This window comes from Chanos chanos, chromosome 3 (genome assembly GCF_902362185.1).
Source record: "Chanos chanos chromosome 3, fChaCha1.1, whole genome shotgun sequence".
NCBI lineage: Eukaryota > Metazoa > Chordata > Actinopteri > Gonorynchiformes > Chanidae > Chanos > Chanos chanos.
The window spans coordinates 18,188,003-18,214,069 of record NC_044497.1 but is presented as its reverse complement, the minus strand read 5'-3'; positions in this window follow the sequence as shown (position 1 = coordinate 18,214,069).

Genomic DNA, 26,067 nt, shown 5'->3' with positions numbered 1-26,067 from the left:
GGCCCGCATCGGTAAAGATGAGGCCGTAATGACTGGGAATAATTTGCGGTGATGAATGGAAGTCCGACGCGCTTTTCTCGTCGCTTCGTGTTGCCGTGCACTTTTGATCGCGAGGCCAGGGGAGCCCAATTAGTTTTGTGCGATACGACTCGCTCTGAATATCCTCGCTGTCCCTGACAAACTGGCCATGAACGCCGCGCTGACATTTCCCATTCGTCGAGCCAGGGCAGGACATAATGCAATTTGATGGATGTCAAAGGTTTGTCTTATGCGAATTTGAAATGCGAGTTACAAGCTTATTTCAGACCGAGTGCTCACAGGCTTCCCTCAGAGGGTCAATGTAATAGTTAACACAGGGCATGTTTATCGCAGACTGATCCGTTGTATGGATAAAAGAGATATCGTCCATGTATGAAACAATTCCATTACATATAATTCATTTTTCAAGATATGGCTTGAGATGTAAACAGCCAAACAGTACTTCTGAAGTAGTTTTACAGGCCAGCTCTGTGAACTTAGCTTTCATTTGTAAAGGAAAACTTGTCTTCTGAATCAGTATAATTCAAGAAAACTGCAGGAGAGGGATTATTCATTTGTAGTAGTCGGTGTGTGTTTAGCTCTTCGGTGCCTTGTGACATCTTTGGGGAATTGCAAACAGGTTTTGTGTAGAATATGAGAACGCCAAACCATCTGGAGAGAGTGTGACCAAATGTGTGAGACAACAGAGCAAGTTTCCCAGCCATAAATGTTCAAGCTGTCTTTGAGCAGGTGAACTAGGTTTCCTGTTTCCAAAAACTGGATGGAGATGAAATTCAAGTCAGCTCCACATGCTGTGTTCAGATTAGCAGTAAAATATGTGGTCAAACTCTGTGTGTGTAGTGAAAATATACTTCATACATATTGACACACTACTGTAAGAACCTCCACAACCTATTACTTTACTGACAAAAGCAAGGGTGAATGAAGGAGCTGGATAAAAAGTGTGTTACTATGGTTGAGAAAAAGTTGAGTTACTAGTTGACAAAAAAAAGGCACAAACCAACCTATTTACACCTTGAAGTTTGAGATAAGATCCAACTAATGGTAGTCAAAGTCCAGCTGAAGTTAAACCAGTCTTTAATAGCAGCATCACAGGGAGGCTTTGCTCCAATTGTAGCACTCATTTGATTACATTCTTATCCTTCTGTCATCTTCATTTATGTGTCTCATCAGTGCCAAGTGTTAACTGTTCCTTATTGGACGTTTCCTATCTGACATCATCAGGCAGTAATGACATCTAATGGGCCTGTGGGTGACTTATTCCACCATTAAAGAACCATCCTGACAGCCCTTTGCAATGCTGCCTGCCAAAATACATGATGCAAATCCCCTGTTCTCTCGCTCTCTCTCTTTCTCCCTCCTTTGCCGGGCATCTTGTCAGGTCAACAACTACAGGGGGAAATTGCAAAACCTCTTGGAAACACTTCTATCAAAATTGAATTTGACCTAAATGTGCATCAGAGAAGCTGCACCCTCCTTATTTATTTATTTTTTTTAATATATATAATATTAAACATTTCATTTGTTGAGGAGGGTCTTGTTGAAAGGTCAGCTCAGTCAATGTGGTGAAAGAGTTTTATTTTCAATTTTCCACATTTTTAGCCACAGATTTGCCTTGATCTAAATGAGTCTCTCATTAAAAACAAAAAAACCCCAAAACAATTACATTTCTAACTAACAAAAGTCATTATACTACTACTACTACTACTACTACTACTGCTACTAGTAGTAATAAAAAGAAAATCTCATGTTTCAAACATTTCACTAGTCAGGCCTTTCTTTTCCTTCAGTGTCCTTCAGTGCTGAAGGGCCTAGTAATCTTATGACAGTTAGGACTTTCAGTCTTGACATCCAAAGCATTTACTTTGCTGTTTCCTGCTGAGCTATGGGATGAGCACAGGATGTGACCTGGTTGCAATCATTGCATCAAGACACAAACAAGCCTCTAATTTCTGGACTTATGATGACAGTCTGTTTTGTCATACAACAATCTGCAGCAACATAATTTCTTTATCTATCACCTGATCTGCTTGAAGGTTGAGCACTGAAGCGTTTTCTGGTAAAAAAAAACCAACAAAAAACAAAAACCAAAAAACAACAACACCAAAACCCTATTCTTAGTGATAGAATAGGATCATACCATCTAATAATTGTATGCACTGATAGCAGTTAGCTTTGAGTTGTCCTTAAAAAACAGAAAACTACAAGGCTTCAGCTGGAAATTTTGGGCTGGAGGGTTTCAGATGTAACAAGTATAAACCTTACACAATAAAAACACAAACTGCACGAATCACAGCCTGATATGGACTTTTTGTTTGTGTGTAAGCTGCTGAGTCAGAATGATATTAAACAGGTGACCTGGTGGATCAATTACAATTTCATACACGGTGAAGAAGTCATGATGATGTGTATTGTGGGAATGGCCGATGGTGGATGCTTTGTACAGTTTGCATAAACATAAACTTCCTCTGTAACTGTATAACTATTGATGTCAGAGACAGAACTTGCCTGATGCATATTCAAATATGAATTGATAATTGCATTTAGTGCTTCTCAGCAGTCATTCTGTGAGTATTTATACTGTTAGATGTTTGACACTGAACATAATCCATAGCAATGTCATTTAAACAATGGCATGGCCATGCTGAGGCAGATCAGATCACTGTTCCACATATTGGCATTAATGCCATCTAATCACTGGATTCTGAGATCATATCTCTGCTCAGTGATGAGGGAAACTGAAGAAAGATGGATTTTTTTTTAAACACTGCCAGAAAAACAGAGTCTTGACAGACGGTTGGAACAGCATTTTCTAAGAAGCTACGTTAGCCCTATTTATCATCCACTGATGTTGTTCTGTTCAAAATGCACTGATTTTCAAAGTAGGAAGGCAGTCAGTTTGACATTAACTCATTAAGACAGCATTGCCTGATCGCAAGATTTCTATTAAGAAAAAAAAAATTACATTGCTGGTGGGGTGACACTGGCATCTCTGGTTTGTTCTTGGTTCTCAAGAGAGTGCTATGATGAAGGACAGAAGAACATAAAATGCAAATAGAGGTAACCAGGTGCATAGTGCATTTTTGATCATTTACTATACTTAAAGAATATAGCCTATTATATACTTCAGCATGAAAACAATAGTGATGAATGATTGAACTGGAGGTCACAATATTTGGCCATCAAAGTGTAAAGCTAAATATAGCCCACTAACAACGTATGTAATTGTTAAGTTCAGGTTGCTGCTAGCCTTGGTCAGAGCACAGATCAGCATACGGCTGGTCTAAATTCAATCTGCTGTCAATCAAAAATATTCAGTTTGCTAAAGAGATGCACCACCCACCAATGAATTACTCAGCCAAATGATACATTTATGCATTTGTTTCCATATCTCACATCGCTGTCTGAGTAAAACGGTGCGATCAATTTTAAGAGGGAGAAACACCCTCAGTCTGCTGGAAAAGTCTACAGTTCAACCTCTTAGAGGTGTAATCCCGATCTCCTAGCGGGGTTAGGTGAAAGGGAATCTGCCCTGAAAGTGAACAGTCACAAAGCCTTTTCAGGACACATTCACTTTTAATGTCTGCTCAATTATTAATGCTAAGATGTCTTTCTTTCTAAGTAATGATTACTTTTCTTGCCGACAAGAAAAATACTTGTTTGTCTAATTGGAGGAACTTTTTGTATTCTTCAAAGTATAATAAATGTCTTCTGTACAACAAAAGATCTTATTCTGCACACATGAATGGAGAGACTTTTCCGTTCCCTTATTTTGCTCAAAAATGACATCTTCTTGTCTTGCCCCAATGTCCTGGGTCAGTTTAATGTCCTATAAATATTCACAGTCAGTTTGGGAAATGGTTTAATTCTTTATTATTTGGCAAATAATTATTCCTTTCCCCCAAATCTGCTCAGTCTCCTCACCAGTTTCTGACTTTAATCGTCTCTGATGTGTGTGAACTTTATGTTGTCATTTATGTTTACTTGCTAATATCCCCAAAAAAAGAGATTTCCCTACCTCCCTTATATTTTACGGACACAACGAAAGTGTAAAGAACTGACAGCATACACCACTGTTCATCTTGGAGGAGTTTGTCTTGGTCCCAGGAGAGGTCTAATACACTTATTGTCCCTCACTGAGAATGCAGCAAAAAAAGCAATAAAAGTAAAACTCCTCAGTGAGTGCCAAAATCCAATACATCCGCATCACCTCACTTCTAACATAGAAAATGACAGCTTTCACCCGACAAGATCTCTCAGACGACTACTCATGTAAAATGGAATGGTCGGCTTTAAAAGACACTTGTAGATCAGTCTATCCCTTAAAGTATGATTCAGAGGAAAATGTTTACTATCTTTTTGTTTTTGGTATAGTTGTGTACAGTTTTTTCATGTGTACAACCGTTTAAGTGTATTCCAGAGTGCATTAAAAACTGTACCTCTTTATTTCAGAGTAAGCCAACCTTGTTTCCTTGCTCTACCTGTTTTGAAAAGCTATGCGATTCACTGTTCATTGTTCCTGTATTTTCTAGATCATTTAAATGTGAGCGACCCATAAATACAAAACATTAAATGACAAAGGTACCCTCATTAGGACCAACGAGATACAACAGTCCTGTGGAGTTGTGGATGTCAGCAGAGTCATATAATGGACATGTGAATTGGAAAATTGACCTGAACTGCTCCAATGGAAAACCAGGAAAACCAGAACTTACAGCAATAGGCAATCTCTCTGTTAAAATCCAGATAATGACTGCCTCAAAATCAATGCTATTGATCTGAACTGACAAATGATGTGAACAGTGTATGCCTCTCTCTGCTGTTAATGTATTTACATCTCTCCCCAAAGGATGAATGGTTTCCTGTCTTTATTTTATTTATTTATTTAACAAAATGTCATCTCCATTTTCTCCTGAATGTAGAATACCCAATTACTCATGAACTCTCATGAGCCCACACCCTGACCCCAGGTGAGGGCTAGGTGAGAATTACAGATGCCAAAGGGAACACAGATGGATGTTTTCCCCTGGAACCTAGACCACAATGTACAAAACACAATAAATGGCACAGCAAAGTATGTAGTGTAACTGAGGATCAGACAGTAATATTGTGGAAATATCAAACCAGCGTGTGATCATGCCAATGTTTCATTTCATCTTGCTTCATATTACAGTCAATGGCTCTCAAGATACGTGAAAATCATTGAGAAAACATACATTTATGGAAAATCACAATTAGAACATGAACAGAACATACAGGCTAGATCAGACTGATTAACTGAATGTGGGGTCAGCAGTTTGTGTTACTCCAAAGGGCATAATTCTACAGCATCCAGATAATGTCACAGTAGATCAGCATCTCTACGTCTCTGCAAACTGTAGTGAATCAGATTAATGATTCTCTCTCCTGGATTGCCAGGCAACTAGTGAGGTGTGGTTTTAGTGAAGTTGGCCCAAATTCCCTATTAAAAAAAGGCAGACTTGCTTATATTTCTGTTTTTCTTTTATTTACTTTTACTCTATAAAATAACAAATTGGGATAGTGACATTTAAAAAGTAGCTTAGTAGTGTGGAAAAATTAACTTTTGATGAAGTAAGTTGTTACTGATAAACATGTCTTTGGGATTAAATTTTTTTTTTAATACATTTGGGTGTAGTTTGGAATATGCAGTGCTACACATAGTTATAATTTTCATTTGTAGCCAAGACACTAAATGTTTATTTTACTGTTCTTTTTCACATAATAAACTAGCAGGAGTGTGTGGAACTTTGTGGGCTTGTACATGAACAGTTTCCAGCGATGCATCATTCATGAAGGAACTCAGGGTTTAAGCTCCTTGTTTAATACCTTCACTGAGGCGATGCATATTTTGAAAACTGTACTCATGGACTTGCAAGTACCAAATCACGGTCAGTCACCAAATCAGTAAAAGCAACCCTCTAGACCCTGTCACATCTCTGAGTCGTGCAATGGCCCTTAGTGCCAATATCCATCATTTTGTATGAAAAATGCTTGGCTCCATTTTCTATGTGTCTTATATGAAATCAGTAGCACCCTCATCAAGTCTCTCAAAGCCCCTTTGTAGGCTAATGATGATGTCACACTTGGCCAGGGGAAATTCTGCTCCTGAGAGGAGCTGCTTTCTATCTGCATACATTATGCTGCATACACCACCCCAGAGCACTGTTATTCTCCATGCATGTATACCAGACCATAAGTCTCTACAGTTAAAATGACATATGAGGTTAGTCTTGCATAGCTCTGGTACGAGGTTGCAAAAGGGGTTGTCAGATGCAATCTCAGATTCATTGCTGTTCTAAGGAGCTGAGGTAACAACCACACTCAGATGGCCCATCTGCGTTCACTGAGTCAGCAGGACTTTGGGATATTGTAGCTGCTTGCGAAGGAGCTGACGCCGCTGCTAACCCTGATGCAAACGAACAGGGACTAAACAACCCATTAGGGTAATGGAAATCCAATCCGCATCTTGGATCTCCAAACAAGACCTGCTCCCCCTTTGCGCTGGAATTGCATTAGGATGGGAGAACCTCATATACATTACTTCACATATGCAACTTCCAAGTGAGAATCTACTGCTTCCTTCAGCTGATCAAGCATCACTGGTCATTTTAAATAATCAGAGAGATCATCCATGCTCAGATTTGCCAGTTTGTTTCCTTAATAAGGCTCCTATAATGAGACACATGGAACAGAAATGATTATTTCATAAGTATTAGTGAACAGAAATGATAGGCACTAACATGCTGGACATCAGAATTCAGCACCATGAACAGTGCCTGTGAGAACCGAAAAGATGTTGTGGATCATTCATTTTTGTAAGTTTGCTTCGAGCGCTAAGAAAGGATTTGATTGAACCTGATCCAGCTCTTAAACTTAATGAGACAAAATTCTCTACTCTGACCAACCTCATATGGCATAAAGTCTCTAGCATGTGTTATTACTAAAAAATGTTTTAAAGAGAATCATTCACTAATAATATATTTAAAGAGAAAAATTTATCAAACTGTGCAATACACATCAGGTATGAACATCCCTGCCTTGAATATTGTTATTCCTATATACATGCTGAAGAGAAAAAAAATGAGTAACAATATATTTAAAGAGTGAATTTTACCAAACTGTATAATGCACATTATACATGAACATCCCTACTCCAAACATGCAGATATGCAAAAATGCGCACACACACACACAAAAACAGTGTTTCAGGCTTTTGATACAAATTTATGTTTTGGTATCTCAGAAGACCAAAACATTAAATCATAACATCTGAATCACCACATGTCTTTGTTACCTCTCTAATGAAGAAAGGCGATAGCTGCTCTAAATTTTAAGACCATACTTGTTATCATATTTCTTTTTCTCGTATGTAAGTGTGCTGGGTTTTAAATCACTCTGAGTTACTTGGCTGTAACTTGAGTCGAAAATATGATATAACTATTAAGTAACATCAAAAAAACAAATATGTGAACAATAACAAAAAATTGTAAAGTAGATCTCATGTGTTTCATCTCTTTTTTGCCAGAAGCTTCTGTAGCATATTATACTTCAAGTTGGATAACTTAATTTCTGCTCTTTGATAAGTACTGACAGCATGAGGCATATTGTTGCTAAGTTCTAGGCTGGTGAAAGTCTCTGTTTGAGATCCTGCTGTTTACTGTGTTATTGACCGCACACAGTGTGAGAACCACAATTAGCGCCCCACTGCGACAGCAGCAAAGTCGCCCATTGTAATCAAAACCCGTGACTGAGACGTATGTTTACTTCAGCTGGAGACTATTGGGTTGTGATTTCTTATTGCCTTTTATTGATTTATTATTTAATTTCTTTAGGATTATTTGGGCAAGTTGTTACCATTTGCAAAACATTCCCATTTTAATGATGAAGCCATCGACGTGAAGAATGGGCTGCTTTGCTCCCCTGGGGGGTCTACCGAGACACAAAGAGTACTTCACTGGCAAATATCAAACTTATACCAATTTCCTAGTTGTCATGGCAATGGTTGGAGGAGACAAGGAGAGCACATGCCAGCATACAATTTTCTTGTTAAATTTATTAGACGAAAGCTGGAATTGGAATGCACCCAAAGCACTGCTAGTCTGTAGGGACTTCATATCTGCCCAAGGCAGAAGCCATTGAAGCAGTTAAGAACAACCGGGCGGGGGGTCACCTGATTTTTGAACCAGCTCACACTCATGTCAGACACAAGTGTGAGCTGCTTCAGAATCAGGTGACTCTTTTGTTGTTATTACCTGTTTTATATGCTGACGATGTTTCTTTAAGAGGCAAAAGTCCATTCTTCTAAAACAAATAGCACTAATCGTGTGCAAAGCCATTCATCTTGGCCTATTGTGTATGAAGAAAAAATACTGTTAGGACATTAGTATTCCTGCTAGTAAGCCACACACACCCACCCACACACACAAAACAACTCTGACAAACAAAACAACCACCACCACTACTACCGACAACAAAGCTGTTCAGTATGGTCTGGCATTATGGTTTGAACCCTATTTGATTGCTGATGTCTTTTGAGTCCTTAAATCAGTTGCATTAAAGAAGAATTGTGTCGTTAGAGGAAAATCAATGTGTCATTTAAAACCAATCATGGGAGTGTGGACAGAGTTTTACCCTTCTGAGTGAGTGGACTGAATAGAACAACACTATGTCTGAATGGTGGGGATATTAGCACAGACAAAACACTTATAGGAATGGAGTACAAGGAGAGGAGACATTATTATTAAATCTCAGTTCATATTACATGGCTCAAACACCCGTTGTATACAGTGCATGAGACATAAAACATACAGCATAAGAGAATACATACTCACATACATAAATTCCTACTTACATACATGCATAAATAAAATGCCATCAAGATTTTTGCTGTCAAGTTCACCTGACAACTTTGGCCTCAGGAATGTGAGTGGCTGCAAGATTACATTTCTTTTTTTAGATGACACAAAATGGTTCTGTGTATTTTAGGGTCAAACACAAGACTGGGTGATGAATTAAGTGATGGACATCAAATAACTATTGATAAAAAGCTGAACTGTTTTTTTTTTTGTTTTGTTTCCTTTTTTCTTTTGTCGAATTTGTTGACTCTGTGAATATTTCTTGGCACTAGACCATTATAGAACTCATGCCCTCTGTTGGTGAAGGCAGGAAGAACTTTGCTGTGTCAAATGCATTTGACTATTTTTGTGAATAACTGTGTGCCAAAACTGCTAGTTTTCTGATGCAGACATACAGCGCCTTAAGTAAGTATCTCTTATAATATGTTATTATCCACTTATGGCAACATCAAGTCATTTTCTGTCATTATAAGAGTCCTCTCCTCTGCACCACAGAGGACAACGGCTTCACAGCTCCTGGTTTTAAGGTTTTCAACGTCCAAAGGAACATTGGACATGTTCTAGTAGTTATAAAACTCTGAAAATATTCTGAGAATACAAACAAAATTAAGGATGTTGGTGCTTTTCAACAAAGTATTAAGAGGTTGCCCATCCACTGACCCATACCTTGAACAAAATTAAAAATTTCAGATTTTCTGCTGAACCCATGGAGTGATGTACACAGAGAATAATTAATCTGACAAATTAGACAGGGTCCTGTGAGCAGCCACTTCACAGAGTCACAAAGGCCCTCAACTGGGGCTCGTCTTCTGATGTCTGCTAGCTGTACAGCTGGAGCTACGAAAAGAAAAGATGACAAATGTTCCATCGTCAACTAGTCTGCTAAACCTATTCATCGTGAGCAGCCTCCTCCACGCTTAATTGGCTCAGGGCTTCATTTGTGTCAACTTCTGGAGAAACACATTCATATGCATTACCAGCTGTAGTCCCCACAGTGTCTTTTTAATTGATGGGCTTTCCCATTATCTCATTCGTAATGCGCCACATGTGATACAACGCAGCATGCTTCTCATACACACACAACGCAGAACACACACCTCACTCCATCAAAACACTTGTGTCCAGCAGGTTCCTCCTCAGTTGAGAATTTTTCATTCAATTCATGAGCACAACTTTGAGCAGAATTGGCCACACCCCACAGGAGGTACAATTTGAATTTCAGTAATAGGAAGTGAATTTAATTTGGAGCAAATCAACCATGAAATCTGAATCGTATTGGCCATACTCCACAGCATACACGGTTTGAATTTCAATGACAGGAAATGAATTTAATTCAGTGCAAATTCCCACTGATCAACTTCCCTTTCTGGACAGATGCAAGAAGACAGCAAATTCCATAATTCTAAACTGTGGTTTAGAAGGTGGTTCAGAAATTCTGACATTCTGAAGCTTGGTGTCAGGCTGACTATACCTACCCCCAAAATATCAAACATCCTCTTTAATATTCCATAGACTCTGAAATGTATTTTACGGATTCATTTTGAGTGTTATATTAAGTCCTTCAGTTTACTGGGTAGAAACAGATAGAGTTAGGGCTGACTGCCTTGCAATTCTGTTGTTAAAATTCATGTCAAGACTTTCATTTGTGCAAATATCTGTTCATTAAAAACACTGGGCAGAGAACTGTTTGTTTGGTGCGTTGGCCATGACTGTTCCAGTACACTGGCCTCATATTAAAGAACAACACTGCCATCTGTAGGATCCAAATATGAACAGTGATAATTTGGTTTCATTGACCAGGCACTAAAAACTGATCATAAAATAGGATTTGAACCTCCATCCACTATCTTGTTTTTGCATTTACGTTTCAATTTGATATTGGTATTGCTGAAAATTTGAAAAATACATTTCGATGACCATTTTATCTATATAATACGACAGTAGTATTGTCCTGTATAGAGTTAACTGTGAGAATACATTGCTACATATCAGCACCTGCGAGCCACACTAGAGGACCTGCACTTGAAACTGTAGGGGCTGGACAATGTGAGAGATAAGGAGGCGTAACAGGTCATTCAGGCTCCAGATCCAGTCCAACGCGGAGCAGCAGACAAGTGAACAGCACCGGCCTGAGCAGGAGCAAACATATGAGGAGGAACAGGAAACCCATCAAGCAGAGGATGCAAAGAGACTTCATGAGGAGGACGTGCCGGACAGCAGCCAGGAAGCCACAAAAAAGGAGGAGGAATGTGAGCATGAGGTGGAAGAAATTAGCCTAGGAGCCAAAGAGGAGGAGGAGTAGCATGGGGAGCAGGTGCAGGAAATAACCAAGGAACCAAAGAAGAGGAAGACCAGTGTCAGCTCTAAAGGAAGAAAAGCAGCCATGGAGCTACAGACAAGGAGGAGCAAAATCAGAATAGAGTGTGGGGAAGCAGTCATGAGGATGAGGAGAAGCCATGTATGGAGGATAGGCAGGAGAGTAGCCAGGAAGCTGTAGAAGAGGTGCCAAAAGCAGAGACTGAAAATGATCATCAGGTTAGTGCAAGGGTTTTGAAGGAGACAGTGAAAAATCGTATTGACTTAAACACTCTACAAAAAACTGATTGTATTTTCAAGATGTGATTGGCTGTAATTTGCACTGTAGAGATGCCATTCTATGTTTTATCAGTGGTTATGACAGTAAATCATGAATTCTCAATGCAGTCATTAATGGACTAGGACTGCACACATTTACTGATCTCTCCCTGAAGGGGAGACCTACACAGATGCCGCAGTGGAGAGGAAGATGTGGAAGAAAGGAGCCAAAGAAGAAGTGCAGATTAGTTGGTTACAATCACCCATAAGCTGGTCATAGACATTTTTGGACAACGTAGTCACAAAAGTAAATGTAGTTAAAACATGCTTTGATTTAAAGCCAATGACTGTCATAATTCTAAAAATGCTTGGAATCTTTATTACAGCATTAAGGGTGAGTTGGTTACACACAGATAGTGTGTCGCTAGTGTGTAGTCGGTTACACACAGATAGTTTCAGAATGTGCAAATTCAAATGGTTTTCACATTACAATACCAAGCTGTTCTCTATGTGGCTGGCACAGGTTTATTTTCACACCATATGACTCTGACTGCCTTGGTTCTGGTTAAAGCAAAAGAACAAGTCAGTTAACATTGTGCCACAACTACCAACTGCACCCAGACAAATTTACCCTTGTCACTTGCTGCCTCACTGAAATCACTGATATCAATCATCACTAATTGGTTCAAAATGTGGAATGAAACCATAGTGCTCTCATTTCAAGCCAAGCTTGTGCAAAGTTGGCCCATTTGGATGGCTTGACACAGCAGTTTGAGCAACATAGATGTGTGCCCCTAGAGGGTACCATATGAGTCACTAACCGGACTGAACCTTCTAAAAAAAGAGTAGGCATTAATTGGCACACCTGCAAACAAATCACAAATTATATTCCAAATCAAAGGCAAATACTGAGGAGAGATTGAAGAAGATGACCGAGGAAGACTCTTAACATGAACAGGGAGACAACCTTTTTCCAAGACAGACAGAAGTTGTGGATAATGGTAGTCTATAATAATCATGGCGAACACAAATGTTATGCCACAAAAAGTCTGGCTGCATATTTAAACAAGTGTGTGGATCCTAGATGTTGTGGATTCTGAGAATCACATTGATTTGTGTAGAGTCTCAGACCAACTTGGTCTCTGTAACTTTGGCGAATAAGAAACAGCTGTTATCCTCAAAACCACACACATTTTTCTTGCTGGCCAAAAGCATTGATGAATCCACCATGTCTAGCATAAGAAAAACAGTAATCTTTCATCCCCTTTTGCCTCTGATCTGGAATCTGCTGAAATGTTTACAGAGTTCCCGTTGAAAACTGACAAGGCCCATGGCAACATCTCCATCAAAAAGAGCACCATCTCTATCTTAGAAGCTTTAAAGCTGTGTTTCTGAAACTCTAAAACTCTCAGATTTGGTGCCCATTGAGTGGACATCTTTCATTACCTGGATACCTGAAGGTTGTTTGATGTGAACATTTTCTTAAAAGTCATAAAGTCAGTCCCACTGGATTATCTGTGTCTGAATCTGGTATATATTCCACATCTAAGATCAATTCCCAATCAGAACTTGGTTCTCTTCTGTCCTTGTATCAGGAAATAAATGATTACTAAACCAAGCTTAAAAACAGTGGCAAGCTATGAAACAAACTTTGAAAGTGCTGATTCACAGTGACTGTCCACTGTAATTGCTTTGAATTTTTGCAAAGCAGCACTTAAACCAGAAGAAATCTTGAATAAGTGTATTTTAAAACATCTCCTTTTAAATGAAAAAACTTCATACAAAGACCGTTGGATAGTGCAGCGAAGGGTTTCAGGCCTTTTTGCAGAAATGCTTCGTACAAAATTTAATCAAATGTTTCTGTGACACCTGCTATGGTGTGGTCACATTTGCGTACGTTTTTGTTTTTATTCATGAAATGTTTGCGCTGGACCATGTGTTTCATTTTCTTTTGTGATCCACATTTCAATGCTCCTTTATGGGACTGTACGTCCAGTGTTATTCACTAACAGTACTACAGGGCAGTGTAGGACAGCGGTCTGCCTGGGGTGTGTAAAGTGTCTGAGAGCTGCTATGTCCATACATCATTGGGTCTGTGGGTTCTGTGAACATTATGCATCTCCCAGTCTGTTTATTAATTTCCAATATTTCAGGAAATGTACATGTACAAAAGTTGGAAAAAAAAACAAAAAACTTGTTGTGTAATGTTAGCTAGAAGAATGGGTATCATGGAACAACAGTATGTTGACAGAAAGTAGGCTACACAGTGACCGTAAATTGAGATCAAAGGGAATGTTTACAGCGTTGCACATTGCTAATGGGGCTAAAGTTTTTGTAAGTTCCAATGAATGTAGCCTTCAGTTTGACGCTCTACCGTCTCCCTTCGTCCATGTGCACATCCAATAATTGATCCACTGGACCACTTGGTATAGTTTAACTGTTTACTTCGACACAAAAATATTTTACAGACCGTTGTTCATTGCAAACTTATCGAAAACCAATGGACAAGATTCGAAAGAGCATTATTAATGAGAAAAAGAGACAGAAATTAAAGAGAGAACGAGCGAGGTCAAAAAACTGTGTGGCTCCACTCTGTCTTGCCTGACTCCCCCCCTCTCGCGAGAGTAACAAGCCGCAATTAAAGACTCATGTGATTACCACAATGAAGGGATCCATTGCCGATTCCCTAAACATGACAAACGAAATCTTGTGCATCTGAATCAATCATATGTCTTTTAAAGTGCAAAAAATCAACAATTAACTTATTGGACTACTGTAAATATATGTAAATAATGTAAATAAATCCGTTTGTAAATAATGCCAATATTGTATGCCAATTAATCAAATATTCATATTTTGTCCATAATCTGCATTTAGGCTCCTACATCACCGGCCCCTAATTGTTATCAATGTCCTTGAAACAATTACCAAAAAACTTTAACTTAAAGGAGCCTATATGCCATGTTACTTAGTTAAAGTTCAAGTATTTAAAGAAATCTTCTCCATCTTCATCTCGTCCCAAACAAGGATTTGGCTTCCGAACAGCTTATCAATTATCCTCAGATTCTTGAAGAAGACATAGCTTCGTCACTGGGCGACAAAGCTCATTCGTCTTGGTCTTAACTTTCACCTGACGAACAAGGCCTTTCTTGTCAGGAAAAGTCTCCACAATTCTTCCAAGTGGCCATGAATTTCTGGGTGACGTGTCATCCACAATCAGCACCACGTCATCAACACGGAAGTTTCTTCCAGGTGTGGACCATCGTTGACGCTCTTGGAGCTGTGCGAGGTATTCTTTGCACCAACGTTTCCAGAAGACATCTGCGAGGTACTGGACTTGCCTCCATCTGCGGTTAGCGTACTGGTCATCCTTGTTGAATAATCCTGGTGGTAGATCGGGCTTGACCTTAAGCAACAACAGATGGTTGGGCGTTAAGGCCTCTAAATCATTGAGGTCTGAAGATACCATCGTAATGGGTCTGCTGTTTATGACGGCCTCAGCTTCACAGAGCAAGGTATAGAGACCTTCTTCATCCAAAGGTTGTTCCTTCACTGTGATGTTCAGAATTTTCCTCACTGAGCGGATGAGCCGCTCCCAGCTTCCTCCATGGTGAGAACCTGCCGGAGGATTGAAGTGCCATTGGACACCTTTCTGTTGCAGGTATTTTGTGATCTTGTTAGTGTTCCATTCTTCGATTGATTTCTTCAACTCACTGTCAGCCGACCGGAAATTGGTTCCATTATCTGAGTACATCTCTTTGACTTGTCCTCTTCTAGCAATGAATCTTCTGATAGCGTTGAGGCACGCATCAGTGTCAAGTGAGGATGCAACTTCTAGATGTACGGCTCGTATGGCGAGACACGTAAAGATGACACCATATCTCTTTACTTGCCCTCTTCCTCTTTTCACCAAGAATGGGCCGAAGTAGTCAACGCCAACTCTTGTGAATGGAGGATCGTCAGGTAGGACCCTGCATTTTGGTAGATCTGCCATGAGCTGCTTGCCAGCAGTTCCATGTAATTTTTTACAGGTGACGCACTTGGACAAGAATCTTCTAATGGCTCCATTTGCTCCAGGGATCCAGAATCTTTGACGCACTTGAGCCAACATGTGATTCCTTCCGGCGTGAGCTGTGACGTCATGAATGTGACCCAGAACGAGCCTTGTGATGTGCGAATCTTTAGGCAAGATGGCCTGTTGCTTGGAATCATCTGGCATAGCTGTTCGGCTCAACCTTCCTCCAACTCTCATGACTCCGTCTTGGAGTACTGGATTCAGTTTGTAGAGTGAACTACTTTTCTTAACTCTTTGATGTTCCTTTAGCATTACCAAGTCCTTTATGAATCTTTGTTTTTGACAGTACTTCACAATTTCTGTTTCTGCTTTGGTCAAATCTTCACAGGTTAGGTGTGTTCCTTTGAAAGTTTTCTTGAACTGATTCATTCTGCTTTCTTCATTCAATGTGTTTCGTTCCTTTCTCTTTGCTTTCAGATCCTTAAGCAAGTCCTTCAATTTCAGAAACCAGGCAACTGCACGTTTTAGCTTTGTCCAAGATGAGTAGTGGGTCATCAACTTGTCCATTGCATTTTTGGGCTCTTGCGCCTGAATGAAATGCACTTGAGTTACTCTTTTGACTTCCGGATCGTCCATGTCCAGCATTCCAGGATCTGGATTCTTGGGCCACTGGTCTTGTGCGCCAAGCAAGAAACCTGGTCCTGAAAGCCAACTTTCATATTTCAAGAATGCCTCAACAGTCTGTCCTCTTGAGACGTGATCGGCAGGATTCAGAGTGCTATGGACATATCTCCACTGTGAAGTCTGAGAGTGCTCCAGAATTGTTGAGATTCTATTAGCAACGAAAGTCTTGAACCTTGTGCTGTCGCTGCTCAAATACTTTAACACAGCCGTGCTATCCGTCCAAAAGATTGAATTGTGAAGTTCCAGTTCAAGCTCTTTCCTCAGAAGCTTGTCCATTTTGATTGCAACTGTGGCTGCAGTCAGTTCCATTCTTGGTATGGTTGGAGACTTCAAGGGCGCGACCCTTGCCTTTGCCATTATCAGGGTGGATTGTGCTTCACCAACTGCATTTCGCAGCAGTAAGTAGCTTGTTGTTCCATAGGCGTCTTCGCTTGCGTCGGCAAAGTGATGTAGCTGTGCGAAGACTGGAGCACCAAACTCCTTTGACTTGATGCATCTGTCAACTCCAAATTTCTCAAGTTGCTGCAGACTTGAGATCCAGCTTTTCCAGCTCCTAACAACACCGTCTGGCAGGTCTTCATCCCAGCTATACTTCTGCCGGCACAATTCTTGAAGGATTCTTTTGGCAGGCAGTACTACTGGAGCAAGAAAGCCCAATGGGTCAAAGATGGAACTGACAATGGAAAGAAGGCCTCTCCTAGTGTGTGGTCGATCTTTGATATTGATCTTAAACTTGAACTGATCTGATTCAGCACACCACTGGATTCCCAATGCTCTCTCCATCGGCAAGTTGTGTTCATCCAAGTCCAGATCTTGAAACCCTTGTGCTCTATCCTCTTCGGGGATTGAGTTGAGCAACTTCCGGCTGTTGCTTGACCACTTTGTTAGTCGAAATCCACCTTTCGCCAACATGCTCCTCAAGTCGGCAATTGCTGTGTCTTCATCAGTAGTTGACTTAAGACAGTCGTCTACATAAAAATTTCTTTTTACTGTTTTGGCAGCCTCTTGACCAAATTCTTCCTCGAAATCTGTTGCACATTTCTGAAGCGCAAAGGTTGCAACACTTGGCGATGATGTTGCCCCGAAGATATGGACTAACATCTTGTATTCAACAAGCTCCAGCTTGTAGTTCCCATCATCCCACCAGAGAAACCTGAGGAGATCCGTATCTTCATTGCTGACTCTGACCTGGTGGAACATGGCCTCCACGTCAGCCATAACTGCCACAGTTTCTTGCCGGAACCTCATGAGGACCCCCATTAGCGAGCTTGTTAGGTCCGGTCCTTGCAGGAGCTGCTGGTTCAAAGATGTTCCCTGGAAGCTTGCTCCGCAGTCAAAGACAACACGCAATTTTTGCTTGACTGGATGTCTGACTCCATGGTGAGGCAGATACCAAGTTCGCCCCTCAGTTGGCTGGCATTCAGCATTGTTGAGCTTCACTGCATAGCCTTTTTTGAGGAGGTCGTCCATGAATGTGACATATTCCTTATAAAACTTAACATCTCTAGAGAATCTTTTCTGCAAATTCAGCGCACGTTGCTCAGCAACTGATCTGTTGTTTGGCATATACAATGACTTGTTCCTCACCGGAAGACAAACACTGTAATGACCATCCACAAGTTTTGAGGATTGGGACACCATGTTAATAAACTGGTGATCATTCTTGGACATTTCGATGTCCTCATTTTGTCCAGCATCAGGGAAGTCCTGCTTGAACTGCAATTGCCAGAGCTGTTCCAATTTGGCTACTGAAATTCGATTTGCAGTGACTTCTGTCATCTTGTTCGTGTCCATTATATTACTTCCACCTCTGAGTGGTCCGTTTATCGTCCAGCCTAATACTGTTCGCACGGCGTATGGTCCATTGTCCACACTGCTGACCACTTGTAGTGGCTCCATCGCCTTGGGAACGTTTGCTCCTATGAGTAATCCAACCTCCGCTTGGACAGTGGGAAGTTTCACCTCTTTTAGGTGAGGCCAACTGTCAACATCCTCTTGGCAGGGGATGTTATCTTTGGTTATAGGGATGCTTTTCTGTGAAAACACCTCTGGAAGTCTGATAAACTGGTTACCATCCAAGCTACTGATTTCAAGTCCAGTCACAATACAAGTGTTCACGACAGATTCATTTCCCATTGTTCGCAACAAGATGCTTGTATTGCGTCCATTCATACTAAGCTGGTTTATCAGTGACTCTGTGGCGAAAGTAGCTGAGCTACCTGGATCCAAGAATGCATATGTTGTCACTACCTTGGTTCCCTTTTGTGCTTTGACACACACTGGAAGAACTGAAAGAGTACAATTTTCCTTACCGGCCCCTGTGACGCCAAAAGTTTCCATCATTTGTACAAGAGCACTTGATACGGATTGTTGTTCATGACTTTCTTTTGTTGTTTCTTCCCTCGTGTCTTTAGTGTTCATGTGCAGGAGTGTGGGATGGAGTCGAGAGCATTCTTGACACTGAACTTTCTCTTTGCAGCTGCTACTCATGTGACCGTGTTTCAAACATGCAAAACACAGACCTTTACTTCTCAAAAAGTCAATCTTTTCTTTGTGCGGCTTGCTCTTGAGTTTTCTGCAGATGGTGAGACTGTGTTGCTCTCCTTTGCAGTAAACACAAGGCTTACTGTTTGCATTCACTGAGACAGTTTGTGTTTTTGGTGTTGTTTGTTTGTTTTCTTTCTTAACTTCGTTTTCAGTGGGAACAATGGTTGTTGTGAATACTCTCTTTGGTTTGAGTGTCTCTGTATATTGTGGTTTTGGTTTCTGTCGGACTGGGTCTCTCGTGCTCGTGGTAGTTTCTTTTATGTTTCCATAGAGCGGGTGTAATATATACCTAACTTGCTTATTAACAAAGTTGACGAAGTCCTGGAATTTCACTCTTTTCTTCGTTTGTTCTTGCAGGTCGCAGGCGAACTTTCTCCATGTTTCTTTGAGTTTGTATGGAAGTTTATTAGCCAGTGCCTTTATGTTAGCTGTGTTGTCCAAGTCTTCCATGTAACTAATGTCGGTCATTGTGTTGGAGCAGCCTGTGAGGAACAAGGCGAAGGACTGTAGTGCAGCGCCATCTTCAGGCTTGATTGTCTGCCAATCTAAAGCCTCTTTTATGTAGGCTTCCGCTATTTTGTAGTCATCACCAAAAAACTCCTTTAGCATTTGTTTTGCTTTAACATAACCTGCTGAAGGTTCCATGTGGATGCAGCTCTTAACCAATTCATGAGGATGTCCGCTTGTGTATTGCAGCAGAAATTGTAGGCGATCACGACTATCACTAGTGCGGCCTTCAATTCCATGTTCAATAGATCTGATAAAGAATTTATATTCAAGCGGGTCACCCTTGAATGTTGGAATTGTGAGATCAGGAAGTAATGATGCTTCGTGATTCTTCACAAGGTATTCAGTGACGTTTGCTTGTTGAGAGATGGCCTTGCATAGACTATCAAGCACTGATCCAGCATTGACTTCCATGTTAGGTGAAGGCGAAGCTCTTGGAGGCATTTCTGGCTGAATGTTGTAATTAACAGCGGGTGGTGGTATGCCGTGCTGTGGTGATGGTTGTACAGGAACATTCACCTTTGTTTCATCAATTTGTTCGTCAACTTCAATGATGCTCAAGTCTGCTCCTGTGTATTCATATCTTTGCAAAACTTCCATTTTTGCATCCGACTCAGCAAGAGCAGTCTGCATTGCATGCATCTCCTTCCTGGCCTTTATTGCGGCTTCTATTCTTTTCTGCTCAGCCTCAAACTCTGCCTCTCGCAGTTTCTCCTGAGCCTCCCTACATCCCTTTTGCGCATGCCAATCTGCTTCTTCCTTTTCTATGGCTAACCTTTCTTTTAAAGCTGCAGCCTTTACCTTTAATGATGCGCGTTCCATCTCTGCCTTTATTCTGACTGAGGAAGATGATGACAGCACACTTCCACATTGCGATCCGGATCTGCTTGAGCGTTTGGTGGTGGATTTTGATGATCTCGATTTTGATGATGTGGACTTATTATCTGTATGCATTACTGGTCTATCACACTCTTCTGCCTGCTCAGAACGTTTCATGACCTCTTTCATCCATTCCTCGCATTTCCAGAAGAAATCATTTATTGATTTATTTTTAGAATCAAACCAATTCTTTTGATTATCCAAAAATTCCTCCTCATCCATAAATCGTCTCAATCCAGAATTTAGGTCGGAGAATTCTTGATGCAAACAATTAAAGTCCACACGCAATTTATTTTTAACAATGTCGGCATTTGCATCGTCTTTCATTAATTGCTCAATTTGCTTTACCAAGCTAGTTATTTGGGATAGCTTATACCTGCGTGCCTGAATTTGTCTAGTCTTTTGTTCTTCTACAGCCTTCTCAGTCATTTTTACTATCCGTTTTTCACTGTTTTGTTCATCCATAACAATCGAAATTTTCCACACGCAATTTAGTAAAAATGCCGAAGCACCATAGAATGCGCTTTACATGCGTTCCACTTCTATCCCACCGCCCAGTCGTTCTCGTAGGCTAGCTTCAACTAGCAATCCATGGCAAAGCAAGGAAAGATACGACTTACAGCTTGTCGTCTTCTTTTCTCCCCAAACCACCGTGATGTCCGTGTAAAGTTTCCTTCTGTAATCCGTTTCGAGTCAGGCCGTTCCAAAGTCCATTAATCCATGCAGAGCTAGTTTTTTGACTATAATGTAAGTTCCAATGAATGTAGCCTTCAGTTTGACGCTCTACAGTCTCCCTTCGTCCATGTGCACATCCAATAATTGATCCACTGGACCACTTGGTATAGTTTAACTGTTTACTTCGACACAAAAATATTTTACAGACCGTTGTTCATTGCAAACTTATCGAAAACCAATGGACAAGATTCGAAAGAGCATTATTAATGAGAAAAAGAGACAGAAATTAAAGAGAGAACGAGCGAGGTCAAAAAACTGTGTGGCTCCACTCTGTCTTGCCTGACTCCCCCCCTCTCGCGAGAGTAACAAGCTGCAATTAAAGACTCATGTGATTACCACAATGAAGGGATCCATTGCCGATTCCCTAAATATGACAAACGAAATCTTGTGCATCTGAATCAATCATATGTCTTTTAAAGTGCAAAAAATCAACAATTAACTTATTGGACTACTGTAAATATATGTAAATAATGTAAATAAATCCGTTTGTAAATAATGCCAATATTGTATGCCAATTAATCAAATATTCATATTTTGTCCATAATCTGCATTTAGGCTCCTACAGTTTTAATATAACAGATTTCTGGGGGCTTATCTGGGATCAGTCTCTGGAGGAGGGAGCTGATCCAGAGATAACCGACATGTAAGACCTCGTTGCACCTACTACCTTCATCCATGCCACAAGCGGTCAGCAGGAGTTGTTACAATGACCCATACCTTACAATGACCCATACCAACCAACAAGGATTAGAGATGAATAGAGACTGGTTTGTGCTCTTAAAACACTGCAGTGACATCATGAGGTAGTCTGCAGTGTGAGCCAACCATACAACCAGCACACGAGACGCTGGCCTCACTAAGAGACCTCACTTACCTTACCAAAGGGAATTAAAAGTACAGACGGGGTCAAATAAGTTACCGCCATCTGACATAAGCTACAATCATGTCTGTAAGACAACAGAGATAACAATTTCCCTTTTGAAATGGGTGATGAACAGACAGAATTGACAGCATAAGGTGTTTCCTGACAAAAACTAGAAGACAAAGATTAAAGGATAGTGTCACAAAGGACTCTGCCTTTGGCAGAACAGTGTCAGTTTTTGAATGGGGAGTTAATATACAATTTTAAAAATGGATTCTCATTCTTACTGAGATACCTTTTCAGCTAACTCACCTGGTGTACCAGCACCCTTGCTGTTGTTCTTGTTGTAATTGCTCTTTTATAGTGGTCATCTGAAAAGACATGGGTTGAAGAAAACGGTACCATGAGATGGGTTCAACATTTTATAACTGAACTATATGTCTCTTAATTGTATCTTAGATTACATTCATCCTTATGGGCGGTGTAATATTCCAAAGATACATTCAGGAGAAAGCAAACGTGCTGTAAGAATGTCTTCGTATCAATAGCCGTATCTTCAAAGCCCAGGACTCTTGTTGATACTAACTCAAGGAAGAAAAAGCTTAACATTCGTGCATTTAGAGGTAAAAAAAAAGCCTTCACATGCTGGCAAGTTACATTCAAACAGTGTATGTTGATGAGCAACCTGCCTCTACGACTTTCTTGATAATGCTAATTAGTATTAAAATGAAGGGTTTGTTCAGCTGTCACAGACAATAAGTCATGGAGGTACAATCAGCCAAGATTAATACGCATAGTTGGCTAGGTAGTTAGTACGTACCTATGGCTGGTGTAGGCCAATAACCACCTGAGAGATGCTGTTTCCTTTTCAGATGAAGAGGAGGAGAAATCTCTAAGAAGTCTGACAGCATTGTAGATTCTATTGAAACTGCGACAAGCACTTCCTTAAAAATAACTACTATAGTAAGTCAGCTATGTCTGCCAGCCATTATCCAGATAGCTGCCTTCTGACAGCCCGACCGCGTTTGCTGAAATTCCTTCACGAACCCTTAACGAAACAGCATAGCGGTCCGTGGGCTCAGTTCAACTCCTCTCTACTTTGCAATTGTCCACGTGAGGCTGCATATTAATAAGTAATAATACTACATGTACTGTACAAGCGAATCAAACAAATCATAGGTGGGCGATGCCGAAATGTCCACGACTCGCTTTGGTTCTGCTGTAGGGAAAAAAGATCTGAATTATTCACTACTATTTACGATGTCGCCTTCGACCAAGGTGTGGAAAACGTGCGTCTCAACTGTCAGTCACGCAATTTTAATATCGCTATGTTTGCGGCCACTGTCTTGTGTCACCATCAGATCATTTACGTAGCTAATGCTAACTGAAGAGGAAGTAAAACATCTCTCTCAAAGCCGAAAAGATGGGAAATTAATAGTGAAAACGTCAGTTCCAGCGAAATCGAACTGACAAATAGGCTACTTGTAGGCCTGCTTGTGTTGTACAAGTCGTACCGTGGATCTTTTTTCTTTTTTTCAAATTTCCAGAGGAATCGGAGTAATGGCCATTAAAGTCGAAGTAGGACTTGGCGTCTTTTCAATGTCAACGCTTTGGTATTCATCACGTAGCCTTTTTGCCCACACATTCCTGGAAATGGTCCTTCGGCCTTAAAAGTAGCCACTCCCAGCCTGCTCGCCTCTGTTTTTGATGGTGTTACATACGGAACTACTTGCTGGCAGTCTGATTGCTATTGTATTATGTATTTTCTCTCTAATACACGTTTATGGATATTGACCTGTTTCGAAAGCACTATGTTTGGTTGGTTTGGTAAACACATGACATGCTTTGTAGCTAAGTCCTTGTATTGATTGGCTACCATGTGTAATTGTTTTTCATGACAAAAATAAAATGGATAAAAATGAAATTGTTATATGTTATTTATTTTTTATATCATAAAATAGTTATATTTCATATTATAGGACTGTGATCTGTTACAGCCTTTCGCTGACGAATTATTCTGTCTTTGCCCAAATACCCCATATGATTTTCCCATTTGTTGAAGTTGAATTGCTCTGCAGTAGGCTATCATCATTCCCTTAGTGCCAGCCTATGATTAAACAGAAAAAAAGAATCAAAACATTGTATTTGCCATTGGTGATTATATCATGCTGAACAACATCTGAAAACTAGTGCTACACGCACTGAAATGGAGCCACAGACATAGCCTATACCACGCATCACACCACATGCACAAAAACCAAGGATGTGCATGCGAGAGAACCTATTAAAGCTCAAAGTTCGCACGCAAAGTTTATTAAAACTTCACACTTCTTGTTAAATTCTGAAATCCTCAAGAGTTGTAGAGAGTTCGTCAGCATGTAATGTGACATTTCTCTAAGAGACTGAAATATGAGCATCTATTCTCTTTTATGTCGACAGCCATCTCTGACGCAAAAGTTCATTTCATGGAACGTTTTTAACGCGATCCCATTGTCATCGACATTGTACAACATCAGATTTAAGTAAATGTAAATGTTTATATTTTGAAGTTTAAAAAAGAAACGCGTTTGTCATGGCAGCAATATAAAACAAATGGAAAAGCAAAAAACATGCTTGCCTCTTCCTACTCAGTGTCTGCTCGGGGGTTTTGTACAGATATTGGAAATGCTGTAGAATGAACAGATTAATATTGCCAAATACGTTGGAAGTGAAAGCATATACCTCACTAACCAACAGTTTCCTTGGGGTTAATTGAGGAAAATGAAAATAAAATAAAAATAATTAAGTCTGCTCTTAAGGTAAAGGTTCAGCCATATTATAAATCAAATCAGAGTTCGATTTGAAAAGCACGCTAAAGAAAACTCTAATACATTATCTAATTGTCAAAAAAAAAAAAAAAAAATCAAATCAGTAGAACCTTCTCCTACCCAAGAAATTTTTGTTACATAGTATTGTATTGTAGTATAGTATTGTATTAATGTTTATTTGTGACCAACGAAACACTTACTGCTTAAATAAATATGGCTTTAAACATAATTATTTTCGTTTGCCAAAGACTTTTACAGAGAATGCACAAAATCCTACAGGGCTGAGAACATCTTTCTGTGCCATTAAATGAAGGTGGGGGACAGGCTGACCATTTCACTCCATACTCAGCTTTGTTTTCCTTTTGCCATGGTTTGATCTCCTAGCAACTGCATTTCAGCACTGCTAATTCAGTATTACACACACCACCATTACAGATCCTGAACTGAAAAGAAGAAAACAAAACATACAATACAACACAACGATTTATTGTTCAAGCTCAACTTTTTCAGGCAACACAAAAGACATTTTTGCCTCAGCTTTATTTGGAATCAGCATAGGATAATCATTGACAAATAACAGGAATTCAAATTTAAAAAACATCACCAGCATTTAAACCAAAGTATTCAAAAAATGTGCGACTGCTGTCCTCTGCTGGCCGTTTGGCAGAAAGCTGCACCAGTCACATCCCCACACTCACAGACATGACGGGAATGAGGCACTATGGTGTAATGAGCCCGAACACCTGAGCATCCCAGGCAAACATGGCGGCTTAAGTAGATTGTTCTCCATGTCATAAACTCTGGTCTGAATATTACTGTTTGGAGGTCGGCCAGTCTTCACAAAGGAGAGAGAGATGTTCAGCCCATACAACTACAACTCAGCTGTGATGCTAGAATAACACATTAGCAATCTAGAATGACAAATAACCCATTGCAAATTTTCTTATGGTTTTTTTTTTTTTTTGCCTTGCTTTGAAGTATTCACTGTTTGGTTGGCAAAATCAATACATTTGTCACTATAACAAATTTCAGGTCAAAGTTTCCACAAATTAAAATTGATTCTTAACATTCAGCTCAAATGCTAAGAATGTTCAATTTTCTTACAGTTTTAAGATGGTCATTTCTGGTTTAACTGTAATACAGCACATGACAAGGTTGTCTGTTAGGAGCTGAAGCAACTGCCCCCCCCCCCCCCCCCCCCCCAAATGAATTATGTAGAGTGTGGAAAGACACCAAGCTGACATATCTAATTCAATACTACTGATACAACTACTTCAGCATTTTGTGAAACATCTGGTATCCTCTGGTTATTTCTGTCAGTAGTGTTCATGATGGCCTGGAACAAAATCACGCTGTTTGTAGGGTGGGGTAGGGTGATGGGCAGTGTTAAGACTGTAGCTGAGAAAAACTGGTGCAGTGGGTCATTTGCAGCTGTGGCGAAACATTAATATTTAAAACCTGGTCTTGATGGAGTCACATTTCTCAAGACCACTCTGACTTGGTTATGATGCACATGATCAAATTGCTTCTGTGCTCTGTCCA